We start from the raw sequence: 27,513 nt of genomic DNA on the forward strand, positions 1-27,513 counted from the left end.
ACTTAGGTTGCTTCCATGCCCTGGCTATTGTAAATAGAGCTGCAATGAACATTTTGGTACATGACTCTTTTTGAATTATGGTTTTCTCAGGGTTTATGCCCAGTAGTGGGATTGCTGGGTCATATGGTAGTTCTGTTTTTAGTTTTTTAAGGAACCTCTATACTGTTCTCCGTAATGGCTGTATCAATTTACACTCCCACCAACAGTGCAAGAGGGTTCCCTTTTCTCCACACCCTCTCCAGTATTTATTGTTTGTACATTTTTTGATGATGGCCATTCTGACTGGTGTGAGGTGATACCTCATTGTAGTTTTGATTTGCATTTCTCTAATGTAATATCTTTTAAAATGTTTTTGGTCATACTGTGCTCAAACCAAAAAGCTGTATATTAAAATTATTGAACTTGTTCATTGTCAGAAACCATCTAGAAATCTCAGATAGCTTTGAGCAGAGAACTGGGAGGTGGGGGAATTAAAACAAAACAAAACAAAAACAAAACAAAATTCTCTGGGGCCAGAATTAAAGTGGTCTTCTTAATAGCACAACCTGCTCCTGACTTGTAGCTAGACTAGGTTATGTTGGGAAGGGAACACAGGTGGGGCATGGCAAAGTAGAAACTGGGGAAACTTCTGGAAAAACAACTAACATTTGTTAACTTCTATGTACCAGGTACTGTTCAAGTGGCTTTATATGTTTTATATCATCTAAGCAGAAGTCTGAGCAAATTAGTTTTCTTTATTCATAGAATGCCATTATTCCAGTCCACCTTCAGTTTTTTAGGAATGCCAATAAAAATAAACCATTCTCACTGTTGATATAAGACAACTCAAGAGTTCACATAGGTATAGAAAAACCAGAACACTAGAATTTGCATTGTCAATAAGATAGAACGTCACAGCTTATTTCCTCTATCTTTATAAGATAGGTGATAGGCTTTATGTGTGGAAGGCAATGAAAATCTCAGTGAAAGGATTAAATCTGGGATCCTTATGGAAAATGATTATGTGACTTATGCCAAACATAGAAAATGTGTCTGAATGGACATGTGGTATATTTGAAGGTAGTATGAGGGTAGTTTTCCATACTATTAAACAGAGAAAATAGAATGTTTTCTACTTGTACTCTTTTCAGTTTTGCTTTTTAATGTTTTACTTGCATACTATTCTGTTAATGCAGTTTTGTATATGAACATCCTTCATTTTTAATTTTAGTGGAAAGCATTGCTGTCCTGCCCACAGCTGTATTTTTTAAATGTTGGCTTGTGGTGGCCCACAATGAATACTTGATACTTGAATGGAAGAATCTACTTTCCAACCATCAGAGACTAGAAAAATAAACTGAGGTATGTCCATGCATATGCAAAAGAGTGATTTTGAATCCCTGCCTGACACCATGTAAAATAATTAACTCAAAATGGATTAAATGCCTAAATGTAAGAGCTAAAACTATAAAACTTCTAGAAGAAAACATAGGGCTAAATTCTTGATGACCTTGGATTCGGAAATGGATTCTTAGATATGACACCAAAAGCACAACCAAGAAAAAATAAATTGGACTTCACAAAAATCTAAAACTGTTGTGCTTCAAGAAAGCGATAAAGAACCTACAGAATGGGAGAAAATATTTGGAAGTGATGTATCTGATAAGGATTTAATAACCAGAATATACAAAGAACTCCTAAGTCTCAAAGAATAGACAAAGGACTTGAACAGACATTTCTCCAAAGATAACAGACAAATAGCCAATAAGCACACGAAAGAAAAGATCCTCAGTATCATTAGTCATTAGGGAAATACAAATCAAAACCACAACAAGATACAACTTCACACACAATGGGGTGATTATAATTTAAAAAAAATAAAGGAAAAGAAACTAAGTATTGGTAAGTATGTAACAAGTTGGAAACCTTGTACGTTGATGGGAATGTACAGTGATACATCTTCTATGGAAAGCAGCTTAGTGGTTTCTCAAAAACTTAAACATAGAATTACCACATGGTCCAGAAATTCTACTCCTAGGCATACACCCAAAATAACTGAAAACAGGGATTCAAACAAAAATTTGTACACTACTGTTCATAGCAGCACTATTCCTAATAGCCAAAAGGTGGAAACAACTTAAATGTCCATCAGTTGATGAAAGGATAAGCAAAATGTATTATATTCATACAACAGAGTATTTTTCAGCCATAAAAAGGAATGAACTACTGACAGATAATGATATAACATGGCTGAACCTTGAAAACATTATGCAAAGTAACAGAAGCCAGACACAAAAGGTCATATGTCACATGATTCCATTTTAAAATAAATATCCAGAATAAGCAAATCCATAGAGACAGGAAGCAGATCAGTGGTTTCCAGGTGCTGGGGAAATTGGGGGAATGGAGAGTGACTTCTCAAATGGGTACGATTTCCTGTTGGGTGATGAAAGTGTTGTGGAACTAGACAGATGATAGTTGCACAACACTGTAAATGTGCTAAATGCCACTGAATTACACACTTTAAAATGGCTAATAATTGCATGATATGTTAATTTCCCCTCAATTATGCTTACAGAAATACCCAATACTACAATATCATGTTCACAATTCACTGTTAAGAAAAGCAGGACACAGAATAACAGAAGATTGTAATTACATATAAATAGATATGCCTAGAACAAAAGACAGGAAGGGAATAATATAAAATGCTAACAGTGGTCATCCTTAGGTTAAAAAATAGTGGGCGATTTGATTTGTTCTTTATATACTAACGGATTTTCCAAGTTTATCTCAACATGCATTCCTTTTAAAATCAGAAATAGCAAAAACATCTTATTTTTAAAAATTAAATAAGCAGAAACCTTAAAGCTCCTTTCACTCTAGTATTCCTGACCTGAAAAGAAGCCATGTGAAGGGAAGGGAAGGAAGAAGAAGTAATAACTGAGGAGTTTCTCTCTCAGTAAAGAGAGCAGGGTAAGGGGCAGGAGGCCACCCAGCAGAACACCAGGTTCCGCTCCAAAAAGTGGGGCTGAAAGGGCTTTGCAGAACCTCTAGGAAGACCCCTGCCTGCCACCATGAACCTAGACCACTCTCCTTTACAAAGCCAGTTCCATAGTGGAGCAGACAGGAGTTTGGTGACAAAATTCAGGGGGAATAATCCTGCGTTATCTGGGAAAACAGAAGGAATTTAGATGCTGTGGCTACACTTTCAAGTAGTGGTTGATAAGGAAGCTCCATTTAGCAGTTGGCTGCTTAAGTGTATGAGTGCGTGTGGCAGAGACGCGTCAATATTCTTAGGCTCCCCTACAGATCCCCAGCCTTCTGGGCCATTAGACTGGTTCCCCATGTCTCGTTCTGCGTAATGGAATATGAGTGGAAGTGACCTGTGATACTTCTAGACTGAGACATGTGCTGTGGAGAGGATACATTTCAGATGGCACAGCTACTAACAGAGCAGGGCCATTTGGTCTTTATTGTGTTAAACTCCTGAAATTTTGTCATTAATTTTCCTTACACAGAAATTGGAACCCAGAAGCAGGGTGCCGTCATAACAAAAACCATACAATAGAAGCATCAGGGTGGCTGCTGGGCATCAGGCAGCAAGGAACTGGAGAGCAGAGGATAGCAAGTTAGTGGTTCCTGTTTTGTAGGGGCAATAAATTTAGTGGCTGTGTGTCTGTGCTGTCTTAGCTGGCGGACCACGTATCTATCATATTGAAAACACAGGAGTAGTGTGTGTTGGTTGCCACTGGCTACATATGGCAAGATGTTGATAGAAAGATGAGCTAGGGAAAGAACAGGCCAGTTTATAAAACTAAATAAATACAAGGAAATATATGTTATCTCAACATTTGGGGCCTTACACCTCAGATGCCCAGTTAAACGTCTCAATTGGATAAAATGCTTCAGAGGAAAGACTCAGTGAAGGGCGTAGCAGGAGGAACAAGCCTAGAGATCTAATGTACAGGCATGATGACTGCAGTTAATAATGCAGTACTGAATGGTGAAGGTATGCTAAGACAATAGATTTCAGGTGCTCTCATCACACAAATCAAAGGTAGCTATTTGAGATGACATAGTAATTATCTTGGCTGTAGCATTCATTTTACTATTTTATGTTTATCAAATCACCACGTTGGACACTTTAAATACATACAATTTTTATTTTAAAAATATATAAAGTTTTAGGGCTTCCCTGGTGGCGCAGTGGTTGGGGGTCTGCCTGCCGATGCAGGGGACACGGGTTCGTGCCCCGGTCCGGGAAGATCCCACATGCCGTGGAGCGTCTGGGCCCGTGAGCCATGGCCGCTGAGCCTGTGCGTTCCGGAGCCTGTGCTCCGCAATGGGAGAGGCCACAACAGTGAGAGGCCCACGTACCGCAAAAAATAAAAAATAAAAAATAAAAATAAATAAAAATAAATATATATATATATATATATATATATAAAGTTTTAAATCCATACCAAGCTAATAGGTGGAAAATATGTTATTCTATTTTTTTAAATTTGTGATGATGATGTTTTTCTTATATTCATTGGTCAATTACAACACTTCTTGTGAAATGCCTACTTGTATACTTTATCCTGTTTCTATCGGGTTATTCACTTTTGTCTCCCTGATTTATGAAAGCTATGTTAAAAACTTTATGCCCTTTTCTGGGGGGAAAAAAAAAGTGAGGGAGATGTGGCTTTCCTATTTTTTGTTCGCCATAGCCTCAAAGTAGCAGTCATTAATTTGGGTAGAAGAAGGATGAGGAAGCAAACACAAGGTAGATTTGAGAACTGTACAGTTACTGACTCATGGAACATACTAGAAGCAATTATCAGAAGCCTACTTAATTCTCAAGTAAATGAGAATTACAATTACAATTCTCATTACATTTGGAAATGTATTGCCAAAAGAAACTGGAAGCTGGAGCTAAAAAGCCTTCCTCTGTCTGAGACTTAAAATGACTCTCAGATATACATCTCCCTCCCCCAAAACAGGAAGAAGACTGAGCAATCTATGGAGCTCTTGAGGAGGGAATGATGCCCCATGCATACTTTAGGCACGGTCAGAAGGAAGACACAGAAGGAAGATTCAGAAGAATCCCCTGAAGGTCCCCAGAGGCCAGGGTCCACTGCAGAACAATGCACAAGGGAACTCCTTTTATGGAGCCTAATCAAGGAATACCCCCAACCTAGGAGGAGAGGATACCTTCCAATGTCTGATAGATTTCAGATTACAGGAGACCAGTGGCTACTCAGTGACTCCATTCTGTCCCTTTCCAAATATTAGGAAATTATTTGGAATCTCAATAAGTGTGCTTGTTGTGAGTATCCTGTCTGCCATGGATACTGATGAGTAAGGGAAGGCAGATTGGTTTTTTTTTTAGTGCTTAGGTCTCCAAACCAAGAGCTGCCACATCCAAACCTGACAGCTATTTATGGGGTATTGTCTAGAGATGCTAGAATTTTAGTTGGATTGCTTACCAGACATCCATGCATCCCTCAGCATTCCTACCTCCAGGCTCCCTCCCCCCTCAGCCTCCTCCCCCAGTGCTGAGGTCAGGGTCATGTAACAAGTTTTACCAATTGACTATGAGCCCATCTGTCTTATCCATTTCTCTCTATCCCTGCACTCAAGACCTTGCAGGTCACATATTCCTGATGGCATAGCTATGGGGGCCACCAAACTATAGTTGACCTAATATGAACACAAGATAATCTTGGGTTATTAAGTTTTGAGGGATTTGTCTATTATGGCAGGTAGCATTAATTAGCCTGATCGTATAATAGATTTGTTATACGATAAAGGTATTTCAGTCAGTGTAAATACGGGACAGGATCTGACCATGAGAAGCTAACTTCAGGGCCCAAAGCAGTGATATGAACACAAAGATTGATCATGGGATTCAGCATGGGGCTTAGAGCATCGAGTTACAGATCTGGCTCATCCTCTAACCCACCGGGCATCTTCGGGCAAGTCACTCTAGGCTTCTGCAAATCATTTGTAAAGAAAAAAAGAAAAGTGGAACCACAACATTCCCCAAGCTTTTCCAGCCATAAATACAAACATCTCAGTTTCTCCACCATCTAAGTGTAAGCTCATATACATCTTCCCCCATTTACATTACAGAAGGGTCTGGAAGCTTACACTGGGGGATGTCTCACAGAAGCATCATAAGGAATGATTCCTCCCCATCTTGAAAAGTGGTTCTCAGTGGCACTATGGCCAAATATTCTACTGAAATATAGATTATCCCTACGAGAAACATCTAATAAGCCTCCTTAAGTGGGGTAGATAAGAAAGCAGATTCAGCAGCTACAGGAAATAACTTTTGGCTTCTCTTTGCAACCATGCTACGGACAGGGGCCTGTGGCTGCTGTGTCATCACCAGCTGTGACAACTATGAACTCTAGTTATAGTGCGCTACTTACCCTGCAGCTTTTTCCCTAAGTTTCACCATATGTGGGGTACTTTCATTCATCCTGTGCTTCACAGGGAATTTGTGTATGTGTAATCGATATTAGTAGATATAAAGAACTTCATTGCTCTTAATAGCTGTCCTTCAGGATGCTACTGGTAGTCTAAGAGCCGGGAAGGGATCCTGATTGTTTTTTGTTTTTTGTTTTTTTTTTGCGGTACGCGGGCCTCTCACTGCTGCGGCCTCTCACTGTTGTGGCCTCTCCCGTTGCGGAGCACAGGCTCCGACGCGCAGGCTCAGCAGCCATGGCTCACGGGCCCAGCCGCTCCACGGCATGTGGGATCTTCCTGGACTGGGGCACGAACCCGTGTCCCCGAATCGGCAGGTGGACTCTCAACCACTGCGCGACTAGGGAAGCCGGATCCTGATTCTTTATTGCAGAACCCAGATGGTTCGTCATCTGGCTCCTTCTGAGAGCACAGCAGACAGGCCCCTTTGTTGCATTAGCATGTTTACTACAGCTGTAGTTACCTGGTGACAGGATGAAATTACACAGACAGCAGTTTACTTTCATAGCCCCCACCTGGAGTCAATTGCCTAGCATAAGCCACTCTTCCAGGGAGCATGTAATTTTCACACCTGTTTAATTTCAATCCTCTCTTGTTTGACAGAGTGATTTCTCACCCTTTTTAGATGGTGCCATGCACCCCTCAACTGGATTTCTTCTCCCTGCTGTTAGAGTCTGTTCCTGCCTGAAATATTTAGAGAAACAGTTGTCTAAAAGCAGTTAATTTAATTGAGATTGCAATGCACACATGTGCACGTGCACACACACACACAAATACACAGGGTTTTTTTTCCTTTTTCTGACACACAAAGGAACTGTTTCAATATTTTTATTTCCCAGTTTGTTAAATATTTATGTGTATCCTCACAAAGTAAACTTCCACAGGGTAGATATGAAGCCTATAATATCTAGATTTTTTTGGTGGGGGGAGCAGGGAGCAGAATACAATTGACCAATAGCCATTTTCTTCTGAACTGAAAGTCTGCTATAAACAAGAAGATGCCGTAATTTCTCAACCACCATCAAGTTCTTTTATAAATGGCTCTTGAAGATTCATACATGACTTTTGAAGATTCATAGAAATCTAGCTTGGTGATTCAACAAAGCTCTCAGTACTCAGTCTATGACCGGGTCTTAGCCCTATTACTGGAGAACAACCAGTATCATCCTAGGAGGTAGATACCAGGAGAGAAATATTGAGAAAAACGATGCACATGTGCATGCCCACACACACGCACACACACAACCCACATTCTTTTTATGGAAAATATTCAAATCAGAGACAAAACCAAAAGGACAACCCATCCAAAAATGTTTCCTGATCTGGAATCCTCATTTTCACTAGCAACACGAATGCTGAGTCTCACAGCTCACTTTTCTTTGGCCTCCCTTTGAAAAGGGGTACTGGTTGGAAAGAAAACGATTCTCCGTGAACAGGGAGCTGATTGGACACGTCACTTCATATTCCTGTCTCTTTCTCTCTAATAGTATCTCCGTCTGTACCTTTGGGAATGCCAATAAAGAAACTTGTCTTCCCGGAATACAAACTTCAACTTGTTTTAGTTCTACAAATAATTTTTCCCCTTTCCCAATGTCTTACTCACCAGTCATGTTAACCAATGAAGTAAAATGTATATAGCAATGCCTGGGGAGGGGAAGTGTGTGTTGGGGGCAGGGGACAGTAACCCATGTTTGTGCAAATCAAATACTATGTGGGGCCCCATGTGACTCAGTCCCAGTACTGTGTCCTAACCAAAGAGACACGGGTCCATCAGCCAACGCATCTGAAAAGTTTCAGTCTTGCAGCTCTCAAAGAACATTACTGACACCCTAATTTACAACCCAGAATGATTCTTAAAATCCTCTTTTCCTTTATCTCCAATTCATGAACTCCACAACTACTCCAGAACCTCTCCAAATCCTTTATTCTCAACTTTTCACTCGAAATTCTCTTTACTCTCTAGGCCACATGATCCTGAGAAAGACAGAGACAGACAGACATATCTACACAGAAGCACACATATATGTGTACGTATATATGTACGGATACACCACTCATATATTAGGCATGTGCCCATATAAGTTTCTCTCTATATACACATATACATATATGTTTGTATATCACACACATACACATTCAATCCCAAAGTTCTGCATCACAAAAGCTTATAAATTGGATCAGCAAAGTAACTCTCCTTAAAAATTTAGAAGGGAAATTGAGGCAGCACAGAAAATAGCTTCTTCAAAGGGTTGGAGAATGGTTTAAAAGAAATCTAACAAACTCCCGTGCTAATAAATTTTTGTCCCCACCATAGCTATTCATCCTCTCTCTCTCTCTCCTTTTTTTTGGGTGGGTTGGGGGGTAGATTCTCAAGCTACTGTCACTGCATCAGGCCCCTCCCTCCATGCCTACATGGTTCATGATGACTTTATACTCTAACTCACCTTTCAAAGCCAAACCATTTATGAAGATACCAAAATAATCATGTAATTCCATAAGAAATGCCCCTCTGCAGGATGAAAGTGGAGCTTAGACAGCCAGTTTTCTGGGCAGCAGGGAGATCTCTCGATATTGCCTCATCAGTCTTTTAATTTTAGATGTGTGTTTTTATTTTAAGAATTAGCCTCTAGATCTTCATGGCTGTATTCACAGTTGGATTTTTGGCTTATTTACAGATCCCTCACTGCCCATCAGGAGGCCTCCAGAGGCACACAGAGACCCATTTACCCATTATCCAACCTGAGCTACCAAAGGGTCAGATAAGATGATTACTAGCAGCATCAGACTGATGTCTAGTCAGGGTTCCTTCTAGGTCTATTTTAATAGGAGTAATCTCAGAAGCAATTGCAACGTATCCATACTTGTAGCTCACACAGACTGCCACTGCTGGGAAGAGCTTCCCAATCCTGTGGGCAGCCCTTTATCCAGAGGCGGGGGAGCCTCTGACTCCTGAATCCATGAATTTAACCTGTCAGAGTCTAAATAGGACAATGATTTAGACGAGCATCAGCTCAAAATGTTGATGACCTATGCCAAACCCAATAGTACCACTCTACTGAGCTCATGTTAAAATGTGCACAGGGAGGCAGCTTGTCTTCTCAGATGAAAACATTTGTCAGGCTCACTCGTGCAAACATTGACTGAGGGCAGAGACTTCAGATTTGAGGACAAATCTGGCAGAGGCGATATACGAATGGCAACGGATGATCAAGGGTAGAAGAGAACGCAATTGAGGTGACTGTGAAGCCAGAACCAAATGGGGTCTTCATTGAGTGTCCAGGCCACACTTACAGGTTTGGGAACAAAATAACCTGCATCCAAGGTGTTCCTTAGGTTAGCTCAGTTGATTCAGCAGGGATCTAAGGTCCTGGTGTGAATGCTCACCTGGCAAGAAATCTGATAGACGAGCAGCCTTGGGAGACAGCCTTGGAGATGGCCTCTGTCCATCACTAGATGTTTAATAATGGATAAAGGCCTTGCCTCATCTGAGCCTTAGTTTCCTCACATGCAACATGCATAAAACATTCACCAACTTCTTAATAAGCTTGCAAGGATCCAGTTAATGTAGGGAAGCATTTATCTCGAAGCAGGGGCTCAGCAATGATGGCTGCTGTTATTCTGAAGGGCCAGGCACCCTGACCTAGAACACGTGGCTGGTCCAATCCCTACAGGCAGTGTCACCCACAAGGTATAGCACCGTTTCCCATCTGGGGAGAAAGTTAACTGCAGATTTCCATGGGAGTCAAGCCCGGAAGTTTGAATATTTAGTGAATTCAACCAGGACCTTATGTATTTAAGGGATGAGAACCACTGGTTTAGGATTTGGAGACCATCTTTAGTGCTGAAATGATTTTAAGCCATACATTCTTTTCGGATGGCTTATAGAAAGTATACAAAGCACACACATGAAGTTTAGACATTTTTCAAATTCTTCTGCCTTTTGGAAGGTTTTTTACTTTAAATATTATGTTTTAGTTTAAAAATCCATAATTTAGAACTCAGAAATACATTCCCATAGAATTACTTTCTTTAAAGGGTGGTTAGATTTCCAGGAACATTTCCAAAATCCTTGCGGTAGCCAAAATATAGTACTTTCAATTTGCATCACAGGTTAAAAGGACTTTTCTCTTTTGATATGATATTAAAGAATCAAAAGTGAACATGGCATCAAAGGCAAAATAATACTAAAGTAAATAGCAGTGTATCCAGATTAAGAACTGAAGCCTTCCTGAAGTCCCTAGTTAATTGCTTAAGTCATGTATTTGGCATTTTAGTTGTAACTGAAGGCACAGCTCACGGGCACAGGGTCAAGCAATGGGAGTTGGTTTCATGGGCATCCACCCACTCAGCTTCTGGAAACCGTTTACCACTTTGGACAGTGTTTAGTGGAACTGGTGAATTTAAAGACCCCTTTTAAAAAGAAAAAAATTTTTTGGTACGTGGGCCTCTCGCTGTTGTGGCCTCTCCCGTTGCGGAGCACAGGCTCCGGACGCGCAGGTTCAGTGGCCATAGCTCACGGGCCCAGCCGCTCCGCGGCATGTGGTATCTTCCCGGACTGGGGCACGAACCCATGTCCCCTGCATCGGCAGGCGGACTCTCAACCACTGCGCCACCAGGGAAGCCCCCAAAAGAAGAATTTTTAAATGGACCCCAAGGTCGGCTTACTCATTTTGCAGATACTTGGATACGTAGAAGTATGTTAATGACCACAGCTCTGATATAATCATCAGCACGCACTCAAATGAGAAATGAACAAAACTGCGAAGCATAATTAAAATTAACATTAAAGAAATATGATGTTAAATGAAACTGCCACTTACTATTTGCATATGTCCTGCTCTCTTGTGTATGCTTGTGAATTTGGTCGGTTTATACCAACTTTCTGTTTACAAAATTCCACGGAGGTATTTGCCTTCATTTGGGCCACACACACGCTTAACATAAAGTCCTTTTCTGTTCATTTTTCCCGTTGATACTCGTGGTCCACTAACTGGCTCTGTGGTAAGAGGAGACCCAGAAACCTGGAGACTCTAGAGGAAGCGTAGACAAGAGAGACCCAAGACCCCAAACCTACCAAATGCCCTTCTGGGTGGTGAAGCCCCAGTAAGGGCAGGGTCATGGCCATCATCCCATGCACTAAATATTCATGAGGCTATTTACGTAGAGGCTGACAGAGAAGGAATAGGAGTTTTCACAGTTCATCCCTCTGGGGCAAAAACAACAGCCTTTTTGCCTAAGTAGGAAGAAGACTGCTGCCAGAAGGGGTGAAGCCCTGGTCAGAGCACCATGCTAGGTTGCAGTATGCTCAGATATAAGGCCAACTAGGCCTAACTGCAATACACTGGCTGTTGAGCACTTGAAAATGGAGCTGGTGTGACTTGAGAAGGGCTATAAGTATAAAACATATACTATATTTCAGTATGGAAAAAAAATTCTCAGTTACAATTCTTATATTGATTACATATTGAAATACATTTAAGCCAACATGTCTAAAATGTTCTCAGCTGATTTTATCCATTTCCCTACTGTTTTTAATGTGACAAGTAGAAAACTTGAAATTACGAAAGTGACCTGCATTCTACTTCTGTTGGACGGTGCTGCTCTAGCTATTACTCAGTCCTTCTTTTGCTAATCCATCAGTGAGACTGATTGGCTCCACTTCCATACCCTTTCCTCAGTCACTTCTCTCCCTCCTCACCCCGGCCACCTTAGTCCACGCTACCACTGCTCACACCTGGATAAATGCTAGAATATTCTAACTGGCCCTGGAAGTCTGTTTCTACACAACTGTTAGTATGATCTTCTCAAACCCTTCACGTCATGTGCCTCTCTTCAATGGCTTTTGATTGCTGTTAGAAGAAAAGCTAAACTTGTTTCCATGGCAACGAGACACAGCGTACTTAACCTGCCCCTGCCTACCTTTCCCACTTTATCTTATGTCACAATCTTCCCTTCAAGGGTCCAGCATAGTGGTCTTCTCTGAGCTTCTAGAAAAACAAAAAACAAAAAACAAGCTAGTTCTGCCTCAGGGTCTTTGCACTAGCGGTTCCTTTTGTCTGGAAATCTCTTCTCCCTGATAGTCAGTATAGCTTCTTCTTCTTCTTAAGATCATGGTTTAAATGATGGCTCCTCAGAGAGGCTGTCCTTGACCTCTCAAAAGCAGGCAAACTTAGTTATATCCTTAGAATTTTTCTCTGTTGCACATATCAGTTTTTGAAATTTTATTCATGTGTTTATCATCTTTCTCCATACCCTAGAATATGAGCTCCATCAGACCAGAGGCCCTAATTGTAAAGTCTGTTGATATCTTACTGGTATACTGGTAATCCTCATACCTAATATAGGGTAGACCTTCATATATGTTGTATTAGTATATTTATATATATATAAGTACATACTTTTCCAATGAGTAAAGTTATATTGGGCAGAATTAAGGCTATTTCATCCTGTACATTGGAGGAGGGTTAGAAAAGTAACGTCTGAACACACAATGAAGATTCCCTACTTATCTAGTCCAAGGCAAGCTGCCTCATAAAGGTCATTCAAACCTTTACTGATCTAGAGCATCTAATGTCTAATATTTTTCATGGTAAGAGCCTAAATGAGACTAGGAAGCAGTGGCTGTCTTTAAATAAGTGAATCACAACTAAGGCTGGATCTGATTCTGTTTTAACCTAACATAGGGCTCTCCGCCAGGATGTTATAGCAGACATGGAACATGATATACCTCATCAATACTGCAGATACAACACTCCCTAATTTTTCCAAAAACCATACCTGAGTTCCTTCCCACCTATTCTTAGATAGACCCAGTTTAGTTTAAGCATGGAATAAAAGGGTGATTAAGAATTTGACATACAGTTTCAAATCTCACATCCAATAATCACGAAGTCAGCAAATGTTATATGCTGGGAGTCAGCGAAACTATAGACTTAATATAGATCTTCTTTCAGCCTTAATTTTACTTAAAAATTCTTGGGTTGGGGGGATAATTTAAACAATGTTAATATCAATACTAGAACAAACACAGATACTGAATGGAATAAAAGGAAAACTTTGTATCAATTTTTTTAGCTAAACATTGACTCTTCCAAACAAATCTGCACTTGGCAGGCTGCTCTGGCTTCTCTCCCAGACCCAGACCCTCAGCAGTGGTTTTTATCCTCTTAGCATTAGGAGACTGGAGGGGAAAATTTCCGAATCATTAAGGCAGTGATTCTGCCCAAACCATGGCTGCTGGTATCTCACCAGGGAGCCATACAGTCTTCCAATACAGGGGTGTGGTTGTGAAGTCCGACAAATGCAGAATGCAGTGCCGTTCATTACCAAGAAGGCAAATTAATCCTATTTTCAAGGCGGTAGTGAGAAACAGGTAGTTTTATTTGCTACCTTTAAATGATGTCAGATTTTGGTCACACTAACATACAAAAGTTCTACATCTACCACCACCTCACTTCCCAACAGAAAACACAGGTACAAGCACCAAAATAGATAAACCGAACAGTAAGATCATCAAACAGCAGACTGAGGCATCAAAATGCAAGTGCTGTAGTTTGTCTCTCGTTAAAAAGGCCACATGGAAACTTTTGGGCCCCAGGGAAAATGCATTACATGCAAAAGAGACTTTGGTTTGGAACCAGCACCCAGTGCCTACCAGAGCACAGCCCTGACGTGACCAGAGCCTGTATCCCGACAGCTACTTCTACACTCTTTAACATGCGCATGTGCACATGTTGCACAGCCTTCCAGATAACCTTGGGCAGCGGTGGCTACCCAGCGGGAACTCGTTACCTGCCAGTAACGACCGTGCTAAGAGCCCTGTGTGCATCTCCTCCTAGGGTCCCTCACCAACCCTGGGAAGTACATGCTGTTCTTCCTCCCATTTTATGATCAGAAACACTGAGCCTCAGTCATGCTAGTTACTGCTGTATACACCTACGTTTCCTCTTTCCAGAGAGAGGCCCACTTAAAGGCACGAGAAGGCAGCGAGCTCTCCTCTTTCTACCTTTTAATCCACCGCCTTCTGGGTTTGTGTACCACATCCAGAAATCCCAGCGAGTTTATCCACTTCAATATTAGGGACATTTTTTCCTGTGTGAAATGGGCTCAAACACAGAGACTGAGAGAGGAGCCACCCTTCTTGTCCTCACACCAAGGAGGGCCAAGCGGAAATGCTGCGGGGAGACTTTGGTGCTCGACAGACGGCTTCAGGAGCTGATGAGTGCAACCGGATATAAATAATATCATTTAAACCAGGATGTGGCTTAGTGACATAGCTAATTCCAACTGCAATCGCTTTGCCAGAGCAGCTTTCAAGGCTGTTTCATGTGCTTTCACAAACCCTGGAACTGCACAGGGTATTTTCACACCTGCAGAGGTAATAAGTGATTTTTGAGAACACTTGCAAAGTCGGTTGGCAAAAGTCAAAGAAGCCGGTGGAATGTAAGCTCTCCAGAGGTCCTCTTCTTGTTCCCCACTGCCTTCCTGAGCGGAGGGAGGCCATCAAGAGGGCGGGCTGCATGCTCACAAACAGACTGACGTCTCAGTTGGTCTGTGGGTTTGCCTCAATTTTATCAGGAGATGAAAACAAACATGAAAGTGCCTCGGGTGGCAAGACATGGGGCTGAATTTCCTGCCTTCAGCAGATGTGGAGCCCCTGTTCATAGATCATCCTACCCTCTAGACACATAAGCGAACTGTACACAGATGTCACCTGTGTGTTAAAATCCACACCAGGAATTTATCTCCTTGGTGTGTGAATGGTATGTGCTTCCAGGAGTAGAGATTTCTGATCTCTCTCCTCTGCTACATCCCAACCATCTTTTAACTCAGAATCGGTAAGTGTCCTAATATAAAGAGATGCCAATATCCCTCACGGTATGTTCTGAAACAAAGAGAAACTCAGGCATAACTATTCAGAAATTCAAAATCAACATAGCCTCGAACAAAATTTTTAAAAGTCATTTCTTGTGAACACTTTATGGTGGATTCCACAGCATACAAAGGGACTATGTCCCACAGGAATTTATTAGTAGTCTAAGAAGAATTCTATGAATAAATTATACAAATTGTATCACTATGTGTCAAAACGACAGAACTCTTTGCTGAAAAATTCTGGTAAGTAGACTTGAAACATGTGCATTACATCTGGGTGACCAGTTCAGTTAGAAATCATTCATTCAACAGGTATTTATTGCTAGGTACCAGGAATAGAGGAGTGAAAACCAAAGTTATGGCCCGACTTGTGGAGTTTATGGTCTGGAGGAAGAAGTGGTTAACAAACAAAAGGACAGACAAACAGGGACAGTAGCGGAGAGCAGGGAGGAGATTCACCGCCCCTTCCTGAAGACTTCGCTCAATGCTCATGTCTCTCTCTAATGTTTCAGATCACTCTTCAGGATATAGCAGGGGCTCGAGTCATCTTTGGAACATCAGCCATTGCGCCAGCAAGGTAATGGTTAGAGAATTCAAGGTAATAAGCTATCAGATACTCACAACGTCAGGTCAGCCCAACCAAACAGAATGAACACAGTGTCTTGAGAGGCAGTAAAAGTGCAAGCTTGGGCACCAGGGACCCGGACTACTCACCATCCGGATGTCCTCCGGGCAAGGCACCTATGCTCAGTGAGCCTCAGATTCCTCACATGTAAATGGAACAAGTGTACCAACCTCAGAGGGCTCTTGTCAGAATGAGCTAATAAAATATAACGTGTCTGTTCACTTCTGGTTACACAAAATAGGTAAACAAAAAGAGCTGTGATTCTCACTGAGGAAGTTCGACCTCTCACTCATAGACGGACAGCATGAAAGGTACCCAGGGACTTCCGTTGAGGCAGGAAACCAGGATAGGGATTTTCCATGTCCTCCTCCTCTCCTGGGCGCAGAGGGGTATCTGTTCACCCCAGATGAATGACCCAAGGCAACCCCACAAACTAACACTTTTCTGTCCGTTAAAATAATAGAGAAGGTAGAGTTACTTCTACGATCTTCTCCAAGTTACAAGTTACATTCTTTTGATCAAGAGAAAAAGATGAGTTATGTTAATGGGTCAGTTGTAAATTATCTTAGGGCAGAAATAATAGTCCATATTTAAAATATAGAGTGCATCTATCGCCATCCTCAAATTAGGTTTGTGGTGTTACGTACCCAAACTGGATTCAATCTGGTAAGTATTTATTGGCAACCTACATAATCCTCTGTGTTCCTATCACAGCTCTAAGATGTACAAAAATGTTCCACATAGAGAATCTGAGTAGAGTACGTGTATGAATTTTCCAGGTGGACTTGTACTCTGTCTGCTGTAGTTCCTGTTTGCTCTGCACACCTTGGCTCCTTCTACAGCTCCTGCTCTGGTGTGTTTACTGAGTGTTTCCCTCTGAGTTTGTTTGTAATCACAGCCCTGGTACTTGGAAGATTTGCCACTAGGAGTTTTAATGCAGGTGGTCTGAAGTGAACATGAATCTTGCCTTTTCTTAGAGAGCCAACGTCCAGCCTTTCACTAGCTAATGACCACTCCCCTCCAACCACCACCCCTGACATGCACGGAGCCCTTATTTGGAGCCTGGCCCTATTATGAGCTTTTGTATGTGGTAACTTGACCCCCTGACTTCCTCTGAGGAGTGTAGATGAGGGAAGTTGTCTCCCAATGAAGGATGGCCTCAAAACCCAGGGCAGTTTCATCCCAAATGGTAAACCAATGGCTATTACATGTTGTTCACATGTGTGTGTAAATAAGTTATTAATGGGGGACTCTGAAGTCCATGGCTTTCCTAAAAGGGTCTCTGCAGTTTTCTTAAGCTCCCTGGGACAGGGATCACGTTTTACATATCACTGAATGTCCAGCACCTAGCATGTGCCTGGAACTTTGTAGGTTTTAATCACTTGGTTAAATGAATGAATGGTGGCTTACATACAGCACAGAAGAGAAGGCCTGATGATAAAACAAGCTAGAACATGACCTACTTTGAGGAAGAATGACCAAGTGGTGTCAGAGGTAGGTCCAAGCAGCCGGCAGGCCTGCGCATGAGTCTCAGCTGAGCCAGGAGCCTGGGAAAATTTAACCCTTGGTACCCCACAGGAGACATGGAGGAAATGGCACATGGGGTTTGGGGGAAGTTGAGACAATGTGCAGAGCTGCTTGGCTAGCATATCAGTGAGGCCCTGGTGGAGAAGGCAGCATTGGAACCAGGACCAGATTCACTGTGGAGGTGGAGGAGGTGTACTTTCTAGTCAGAAGAAACTGCCTAAATTCAGACCAAAGGTGGGGAATCATGGGGCAAGAGCAAGGAACAGCATAAAGTCCATTCTTCTGTAACAAAGGGTGTGTGGAAGGAAATAGGATGCGGAGAGTGAGCAGGGCTTCAGTCCAGCTTGAATTCTGCACAAAGAATGCGGGGGTTTATTCCATAGAAAGGTATGCCCCAGAGTGGGCAACACACGCGTCACTGGCATACACACGCCAGGTAGATCGTAGAGACAGTATGTCCATCAGTCCCGCTCCGACCTCTGATGAAGCCAAGGAGAAAGTCTCCATCAATGCATATCTAGAACATCCGATCCATGACAACTATATTAGTCAGGGTCTCCAAGGAGAGATACGACCCCATCAAAAGTAGGAGAATCCAGGAGGGGTTAACAAAGGGGCTACAGACCACGTACGGGGATAGGTGACCACAAGCAGCAACCCAGGGCTAGTAAAGGCCCAGCTGTCACTATCTCTAGGTGTCAAGGGATGAGACAGGCAGAGTTTACGGTAACGCAGAAGGAGGGAGCCCTGTGGACGAAGCCACCTTAAAACAAGCAGTAACCTTTGGTCAAGGCACACTGCCAGGCAGGCGGTCAGGAGGCAAGGGAGGGGGCAGGAAACACACCGCTTTGCTTCCTTCCCTCCAAGACCCTGCTGGGCTCCCACAGGCTGAGCCCAACTGGAGACAAGAAGGTAGGAGAGCTGCCGAGTTTGTCCATAGAGCTCAGCCTCCCGGGGCAGAGAGCAAGGAGAAGGGAGGAAAATGGATCTGGAGGAACAAATGGAACTTTTGTACACATAGAGAGAGCAGGCCTCAGGCTTACAGCCTCAGGCAGTACTATCTCAGCTAGGAGATGCTACTTCTGTTTTGTTTTGCTTTCACTGTATTTATTGTCAGCTTCTATTATGATAGATGATACTGGTTTTCCATTTACTTGGAGATAAAGTTTCCTTTTAGAATACATTTAAGTAAAAAAGGTCCATTTAAAGATAAATATGAAGTAAGCAAAGGCACAAAGAGAAGGGAAAGCAGCAAAAATAATGGAGGTGATACTGGAATGACCGATGTTTGGAAAATGCCTCATAAGAAGACTGGGTGCTGCTGACAGTTTGTGAGCAGGAGAGATAGGATCAAGGCTCTGCTTTGGGAAGCTTAATGTTGCTGCAGCTACAGAGTCCACAGCAGAGGAGCTGGGAGGCCTTTAGGTTGTGACAGTGGAGCTGCAGAGGTAGGGATGGAGGGGAAGAGCTGGAGGAAAAAGGGTAGAATTAACAATATTTGGTAATTCATTTCACAGAGGACAAGCAAGATATGAAGCAAAAGATAACAGCTGCTACCAAAATTGCCTTTAAAAAACATCTATTACCAGGAATATTAGAACTAATGTAGGAAAATAACATGACAGCAATCAAGGCCTGCTAACAGGTAGAGTTTTTTTTATGTAATTCATCTCCTGGGAGGCCGTCTGCAATGAAAGGAAGGCATGAATGTTTATCTAATGAGTGTCTCCTCCTGATGTTTCTCCAGAACAGCTGGGTTTGTTTTTCAGATTTGTGGCAGAAAAATTGGGAAGGTCAGCCAGGCTTGACTTCTAGCACCGGGAGGGCAATTTTCATGCCTTGGATCAGCATCATAGAGGAGGTGATTTTATAGCACATAGATACTCTGGATGTTTATTTAGAGCTTGGAAGTAAGCTGGGAGATCCATTTCCTGAAAAGACTATTTTGTTAGATAAATGAAGTCAAAGAGACATCATCATCCAAGTGTCACATAAAAATAATTTGAAACTACAGGTTAGGAATTATAACAGTTCATCAAGTTTGAAAAAAAGCTTCGGCCTGGTAAGGATTTTGAGAGTAGTTTCTCAACTTATCCCGAATTTAAAAAAAGAAAAAAAATTACACATACACACAAAATGACTTTCTGGACATGCTTCACTTGTATGAAAATTACTTTCAATTAAATTCTCAATTTCTGGTTTCCTGAGAGTTTTAACCGTCATGTTTTCAAATGAGCCAGTGATTCACAGGAATTGAGAGAAGGAAAAGACCTATCAGATGATCAAGTCCATCTCAAAAGATATCCAGGGGAGTTTTTCCTGCAGTGCACCTTCCATTGCCTTGCTCAGTTCTGGTTTTAAATGACTCCAGCAATGGGACTCTTCATCAGTCTAAGAGGCCCATGGGAGCCCTCTCTCAGTCTAAGCGTCTTCATTTTAGAAAAGAATATTCTGATATTAAGTCTTGTTATACCACTTGCCTCTCCCAATGGAGCCCCACTTCTTCTCCACCATTCTGTCCTTCAGCCCTTCCAGATGCTAGGAAGAGGCATTATATTTCCTCCTCGGTTTCTCTTTCCTTCCCCTTCATCATTTCTTATTCTTTTTTTTATCTGAAAATTTGCATGCTTTTATCTGCATCTCTGATCCCTATCACCATACTACCAGAAGACTTTGACAAGGCTGTCATTTCAAAGGCCAGCCGCTTACCTTTATGGCCTTCAACTCCCATCCAGCATGATACTTTCTAAAATCCTGAGCATTTCAGACCTGGGTTAACACCATGGGTGACCAGATACTGGTCTGGGGACCAGGGCCTGCCACAGAACCTGTACATGACCAAAGGTCTGTGGTCAATGTGGTAAAGGTCCCTATTTCTCTAGGGTTTGCAGGATAATGGAAATTTGGCCGCGTATTTTTGTATATTTAGAAGCATTAGAAAGAACGTAGAGCTGAGAAGCATCCCATTTTTGCAGTTACCCAACTCTGAGCCTCTGGATCTCAACTTCTACATCTGCCAAAAGGAGGGGTTGGACTGCACACCATCTAAGGGCAACTAATGCATTACATCACTACAGCTCAATCCCAATTTGAAGTAGTAAAGGCAACACCCCCGACTTAGGATTGTCAGATTTAGCAAATAAAAACAGAGGACGCCCAGTTAAATTTGACCTTCAGGTGAGTAAATAAATTTTAATGTAAGTATATCTTGTGCAATATTTGGGACATACTTATACTAAAAAGTATTCACTGTTTATCTCAAATTCAAATTTAGCTGGAGGTTTTCTATTGTATCTGGCAATCCTACTCTCATCTCTACCTACACATTATCATCCTGGTTGATGGCTGGCATGTAGGTGGCTGAGTAGAAGATTTTCTTTCTCATTACCTCCACCCAGTGCCCTGATAGAGCCCCTAAAGCTCAGCTAAAGCTCTAGGCTCAGATATTTCCAAATATGTGTATGCTTACTTGCTTCTCAAGGTTCCTGAACAATCCAAATGTGACCAAATGAGGGAAAATACTTTAAAAAGTGTAAAGTACCATACGTGTGCATTATGAACATTAAGCATGAAAGCCCGCATCAGAATGTGATGACAAGGTGGTAATAAGTCTGCATTTCCTGTACTACAGTCCTGCACAGTTAAAAGCCAGCCTTCCTCTCAGGATCCCAGCACTTTCCACAGCAGGGCGGCCACAACTCGGCTCTAACAATAATAAAACTACTCATTTAATTATTGGAAATTTCCCACGTGCCAGGCATTGTGCTAGGGACTATACATGCATTATTTTATTTAATCTTAAAAACAATTCTGTAAAAAAGGAACTCTGTTACTTCCATTTTACAGATGAAAAGACAGGCCAGAGGTGCAAAGTGACTCATCTGAAAATGGAAGATTGTCCATGAAAATGGAAGGACCACCAAAGGATTTTCACACATCATGACAAAGGGATTTTAAAATTTATATCTGAAAGCAAAGGGCCAAATATACCAAGAAACTCCTAAGGAAAAAAGCAAGCCAAGGGACTTGTCCCATCAGATGAGAAGGCTTATTTTAAAGCTATTGTAATTAAGACAGTGTGGTATTTGAAAAGAAGACAAATGGAAGTGCAGAGAGAATACAGAAACATACCCATGCCTGTAATGGAAATGTGACTAGTTCCCTGACAGGAACCTGACAGGGCTGACACGCAAAGCAGTGGGACAAAGAGGGCTATTCAATAAAGGGCTGACTATATGCAGAAGTAAAATTGAATTTCTACCTCAAAAAAGCAAACACTAAGTCCATATGCATCAAGACCTAAATATGAAGGACACAACTTGAAAACTTTAGTAGATGAAAACATAAAGATTTATCACCTCAGCATAGAGAAGAATTTCTTAAACAAGATGCAAAATAGCACTAAAAAAAGATTGATCAAATGTGACTACATTAAAGAGAAGAACTTCTGCTTATAAAAAGAAACCACAAAGTGAAAAGATAAAGATTAGAAAAAAGTATGCTTCACAAGGGATCGGTCTCTGGACATGCACTGTTCTATACAGTAGCTGTGACATACACGTGGCTTTTGAGCACTCGAAATGTGACTAGCACGAATTGAGATTTGCCCTAAGTATAAAATACACACCAGATTTCAAAGTCTTCATCAATAATTTTATATGATTATATTTTAGATGTATTTGGATAATATAAACTAAGTTAAATGAAATAACAAGGCATTAAAATCAATTTTACTGGGCTTCCCTGGTGGCGCAGCGGTTGAGAATCTGCCTGCTAATGCAGGGGACATGGGTTCGACCCTTGGCCTGGGAAGATCCCACATGCCGCAGAGCAACTAGACCCGTGAGCCACAACTACTGAGCCTGCGCGTCTGGAGCCTGTGCTCTGCAAAGGGAGAGGCCGCGATAGTGAGAGGCCCGCGTACCGCGATGAAGAGTGGCCCCCGCTTGCCACAACTAGAGAAAGCCCTCGCACAGAAACGAAGACCCAACACAGCCAAAAGTAAAAAAAAAAAAAAAAAAAAAAAAGAAAAAGTAACAAATGTTCAAGTACAATTGGTGTCTTTAAAAAGAAAAAAAGATACTATAAAAAAATCAATTTTTCCAGTTTCTTTTGACTTTTCTAATGTGGCTACTAGAAAATTTAAAATTACATATGTGGCTTGCATTATGTTCCTATTGGGCAGCACTGATCTAGAATACAGAGAGCTCCTATGAGTTAATAACAAAGAAAAAAACCCAATAGAAAAAAATGAAAAAGGTTATGAAGAGATTTTTCACAAAAGAAACAGCCAACATAAGAAGATGCTCAACCTTATCAACAATCTGAATTAGCGAAACCAAAACTGCAATGAAATATCTTTTACGCCATCAGATTAGCAAAACCTAAGAACTCTAACGACATCTACTACTGGCAAGGGTATGGAGCAAGAAAAGGTCTCACTCACTGATACTGGGAGTAAAAGTTGGTACAAACACTTTAGAAAACACCTTAGCGTTAGGCGGTAGGACTGAACATTCACATAACTAGGAGCGAGTTTGCCAGTTTACAAGGTGTCTACCCTGGAGAACTCCTGCATGTGTGTGACAGGAGACATGCACAGTGATGCTTTTAACAGCCTTATTTGTGATACCGGAAACTGGAAATGGCCCAAGTTTCCATCCACTCTAGAGTGCTTAGATCAGTTGTGAAAAACTATATGGAACGTTTAAAAAGAATGAACTGAAGCTATGTACAACTAAACGATGTCAGAGATATGGAGAGGTATTTCTTAAAGGTTAAATGATCACACAAAATTCAGAGGGCGCCGTCTCTCCGAGGGAGGAAGGTGGAGGAGGTGGGTGTGCCCGGGGAGGGGGTCCTGGGGAACGGGGAGTCACTCAGATTCCATTGTGTAAACTGCGTGGTGGGTTCATAGGTGCTTATTTTCCTCTAATTTAAACTGTAAATATACATCGTATATCCCGGTTTTAAAGTACGCTACTTCACAATTTAAAGGTTTTTTTTTAAAAGGAAAACACCACCAATTACTCTGTGCATATGTGTGATATTGCATTCATCTAGATGCACTGCCTTTCACTTGCTTTTTAATAATGACACCTCTCAGGTGGGACCATGTTCTGCTGAACTTTTTCTCTGCAATCTGGCCCCTCTGTCCCACATCGTGTCTTAGGTAATCTCCAGATTACATGTTTCAACTACGATATAAATATCACCTTTGGAAAAATAAAATAAGGATTGCCATTCCTGTGTTCGATTCATCTCAGTCACTTTCTCTGCGATTAGCACAGACCAAAGGGACTCAGGACCTGCACTCCATGGCCACTGAGCTTAGAGGACCCAGGGGAGCTTGCGGCCCGGAGGAGCCGGGCCCCCTACTCTCGCAAGCTCTCTGCGCCCTCGGTCCAATCCTGCTTTGATTCCCCCACTTGAGCTTTTGTCACAGTTAATGCAAGGTAATTGGAGATACTCTTGAAACAGAACGTGTGGACTCTTGGAGAGATATAAGACAATAAAAAGGTGCAGACTTACTGAGGTATGTTTAGAGTGGCCAGGTTTCCCAGATGATTCTGCAGCTCTCAACCCACACTGAGGCAAGGGCATCGAAAGCAAATTTAGTCGACTTGAAAACTGAACCTCCATCCTGATCCTAAAACAATTAAAAGATTTTTATTTTAAGAGGTCAAACCACCCTAGCAGGTATTTTCCCTAAACCGTTTATTTTTTCCCGTTCCCTTAGAAATGGAAACTCTGATGGAAACTCCTGGAGTATCAAGTATAGCTCTAATCTAATACTCCTTAGATTAGAACAAAAATAAACCTATATTAGTTGTGTGTGTGCGCTTTAATTCTGGCACCTGTAGCACCACCAAGCCAATATCACCTTGGAAACATCATTCCCTCCACCTGAGGGCAACTGAGGCCTTCCCTGAGCAAAAGTCCTCTTAGCAGGAAGGGTTTATGGGGCCTGCTACTCTTATGGATCCTAGGCAGCCTCTCCATTGTTTTCAGGACCCTGATCTTCTGTCTCCTCTAGGTGAGCCCTAAGTCCTGTCTTTAAAAAACATGACCAATCAATACACAAACCTAGTCATGATGAATCAATGCACAAACCGTTATTCTCACTGTGGAGTGGAACAATTACTAAAATCTATTTGCCAGTAAATGTGCCTCATCTTGTAGATCATTGGGTCATTAACCTTAACAATTGGTGGTGTGCCGTTTCTATCCAACTCAATTAAAGTACACACCAAGGTAGCATTTAAGAATGCATTTCAGGCAAAGGAATATACTATTATTATATCCTCATACATTAAACAACACATTTATTTCCCTTCTTGGAGAAAGAACACTGCATGATAAACACAGGGTAGAGGAGAAGCAAAAGCAGTGATTTTAAGAATAGCTCAAGAGAACTGGAGACGAGAAAACAGGAATCCCAAGGGCATAAAGCAAGTCACCTTCGGCCACCACTCCCTCTGGTGTCGCTGCGGAATTTCTGGGCTAGGTGAAGGGTGGAGCAGACGGTGCACTCAGACTGTTAGGGGCTTGTGTTCTACCTTGTGACAAAGAAATTCCTAAATTGTTCCAAACAGCTAAGAGTTCACTACCTGTTCCTAGTCTGGCATGACTGTAGCTGAACAGTTTGATGCCAAAAATTAGCAGAAAGTTCTGAGTCCTGACACTGATGCTCTATAGTCTGGGAGGGAATCTTTCTCTTTCCTAAATGTTCTGAGGGTAAGTCAGAGAAAGCTTGCTTCACAGCACTCTCTCTCAGTTTTCTTCCTATTTCCCATTTCAGGGGTTAGGCAGGGATTAAATTGGAAAGGATTATAACAGGAAACACATCTCAATACTTATGGTGTGTCACTAGATTAGATAATAAACATGTATATTTTCCTCACAAGGGACTCAAAATTAAGCATCTCTTCCATTTTCTTTCTCCCATAATTCCTCCAACCTGAATCACATTCTAGCTACAGCCAGCACAGCTTAATTCTACTTTCTATTGCTGCCCTAACAAACTGGCACAAAAGGAGTGGCTAAAATAATTCAAGTATATTATTTCACAGTTCTGTGGGTCAGAAGTGTAACGCAGCCTCACTAAGTCAAAATTAAGATGTGGGCAGGGCTGCCTGTACCACTTTCTGAAGGCTCCAGAAGATAGCCCGTTTCCTTGCTCATTCAGGGGTTTGGAGAATTCAGTTCCTTGAAGTCTGAGTACTGAGGTCCGGGTTTCCTCCCTGCCTGGGAGCTGAGGGCTGTTCCTAGTTGCTGGATGCCACCTGCGTTTCTCAGCTTGTGCCCCTTTCTATTTCTTAAAGCCAGCAACAGAGGGACGAATGCTTCAAATCTCTCCTGCCTCTTCTGGCATCTCTTCAGATTTAGCCAGGAAAGGTTTTCTGCTTCTAAGGGTTTATCTGATTACACTGGGTGCACCCAGATAATCTAGGGTAATCTTACCATCTCAAGATCCATTACCTTAATCACATCTACAAAATCCCTTTTCCCATGTAAGGTGACATATTACTAGGTTCCAGAAATTAGACAATGGACATCTTTGGGGGTGAGGGGTGTGCATTATTCAGCTACCACATAAGAGCAGTACTCATACTGGATGGGCCACTGATAAGAACGGAAGAAGGGATAAAACCTGACTCTTTTCTCCCTGTCCTTTCCCACCTCCTTGCCGATGCTTCCCTTCCCTACTCTGAAAGCAAAACTTGGGGGCTTCCCTGGTGGCGCAGTGGTTGAGAGTCCGCCTGCCATGCAGGGGACGCGGGTTTGTGCCCCGGTTCGGGAAGATCCCACATGCCGCGGAGCGGCTGGGCCCGTGAGCCATGGACGCTGAGCCTGTGCTGTGCGTCCGGAGCCTGTGCTCCGCAACGGGAGAGGCCACAACAGTGAGAGGCCCGCGTACCGCAAAAAAACAAACAAAAAAAAACCTGGCTACTCACCACATTCCCATCCTCCAACGGACCGTCTGGTTGCAGAACTCTCCATGAAGATGGCCGGGAAGACCAGCTTTCCCCACTACCCAGCGTCTACCCAGCTTCCTCTGCGCCAAACGTTCTTTTCAGCATTTACCCAGTGGTTCCCAAGCATTAGTTTGCATAAGAATCACCTGTGGGCACACATTCCAATTCGAAATCTGCTTCTGCTGTGCTGCGGTTGGAGACTCACTTCACCTGGCACTCAGTGAACTGGAAGCAGTGGTTTGAGAAGCTCTGCTGGCCCAAGAGGGCTGGGAGCAATGCAGGTGCAAATGGTTTAGGAGAGACCCCCCCCCCACCCCACCCCCACCCCGCCCTGGCAGATGATCCCCTGTCCAAAGGCTCTCCGGAACCCCTACTTCTCCTTCTTGTGTAGCCACAAAAGACTCATTTCCTCACAACAGGGAAGAAGAAATTTGACACCTCTGTCTCCATATTGTACCTACCTCTTCTACTGCTTTAACCTGAGTCAGAAGCCTCTGCTTAGCCCTGCGTGTAGAAATGTTAATCATTAAAGGAATTCTGCTTCCAGCTTAAGATTTATGCAAAGAGCCCCTCACCCGAAATTTGCCTCCCACAGGGAGATAAGGAAGTATGAACAAAAATAACGATTGTCTTGTCAAGATTTATAGGAATTTCATGACCAGACCCACATCAACCAGAGTCAGCTGACCAAGAACAAAGAGTTTTCACAACCCTCCCCTGACCCTTGCTGGCGCCCAGATGTCTGCTGTTGTCTGTCACCTCCTGACTTTAACCCCTTCCTACTTCTCCCTTTCCTAGCATAAAAGCAGTTTGAATTCTACCGCAAATTAAGATGGTTCTTGACAACAATAGTTCGCCATCTTCTCGGTTTGCTGGCTTTCTGAATAAAGCTGCTTTTCCTTCCCCAACACCTTGTCTCTCAACTTTCTGACCTGCCTTGTGGAGAGCAGTACAACCTTGGGCCTGGCCGCCACAAGGGCAGCCACACCTGTTGTTTCCGGTGCCACCAAGTCCCTGAGGAGGGCCTTTGGGCAGAGCTCTCACTCAATATGC

At 42.4% G+C, this 27,513-nt stretch overlaps 1 long non-coding RNA gene across 2 annotated transcripts in view; it reads right to left on the minus strand.

Moving 5' to 3' along the window:
- The window catches only part of LOC308623526, a 348,033-nt gene extending 321,333 nt beyond the window's left edge, over window positions 1–26,700 (minus strand). For both annotated transcript variants that reach the window (XR_014016832.1, XR_014016833.1), the window contains exons 1-2: window positions 26,440–26,700; window positions 24,014–24,131 (exon numbers count right to left, since the gene is read on the minus strand). This is a non-coding gene — a long non-coding RNA (uncharacterized lncRNA). The remainder of the gene's footprint in view (window positions 1–24,013; window positions 24,132–26,439) is intronic.
- Window positions 26,701–27,513: the final 813 nt, after the last annotated feature.

The sequence above is a fragment of the Mesoplodon bidens genome (assembly GCF_964165515.1).
Source record: "Mesoplodon bidens genome assembly, chromosome: 10".
Classification (NCBI taxonomy): domain Eukaryota; kingdom Metazoa; phylum Chordata; class Mammalia; order Artiodactyla; family Ziphiidae; genus Mesoplodon; species Mesoplodon bidens.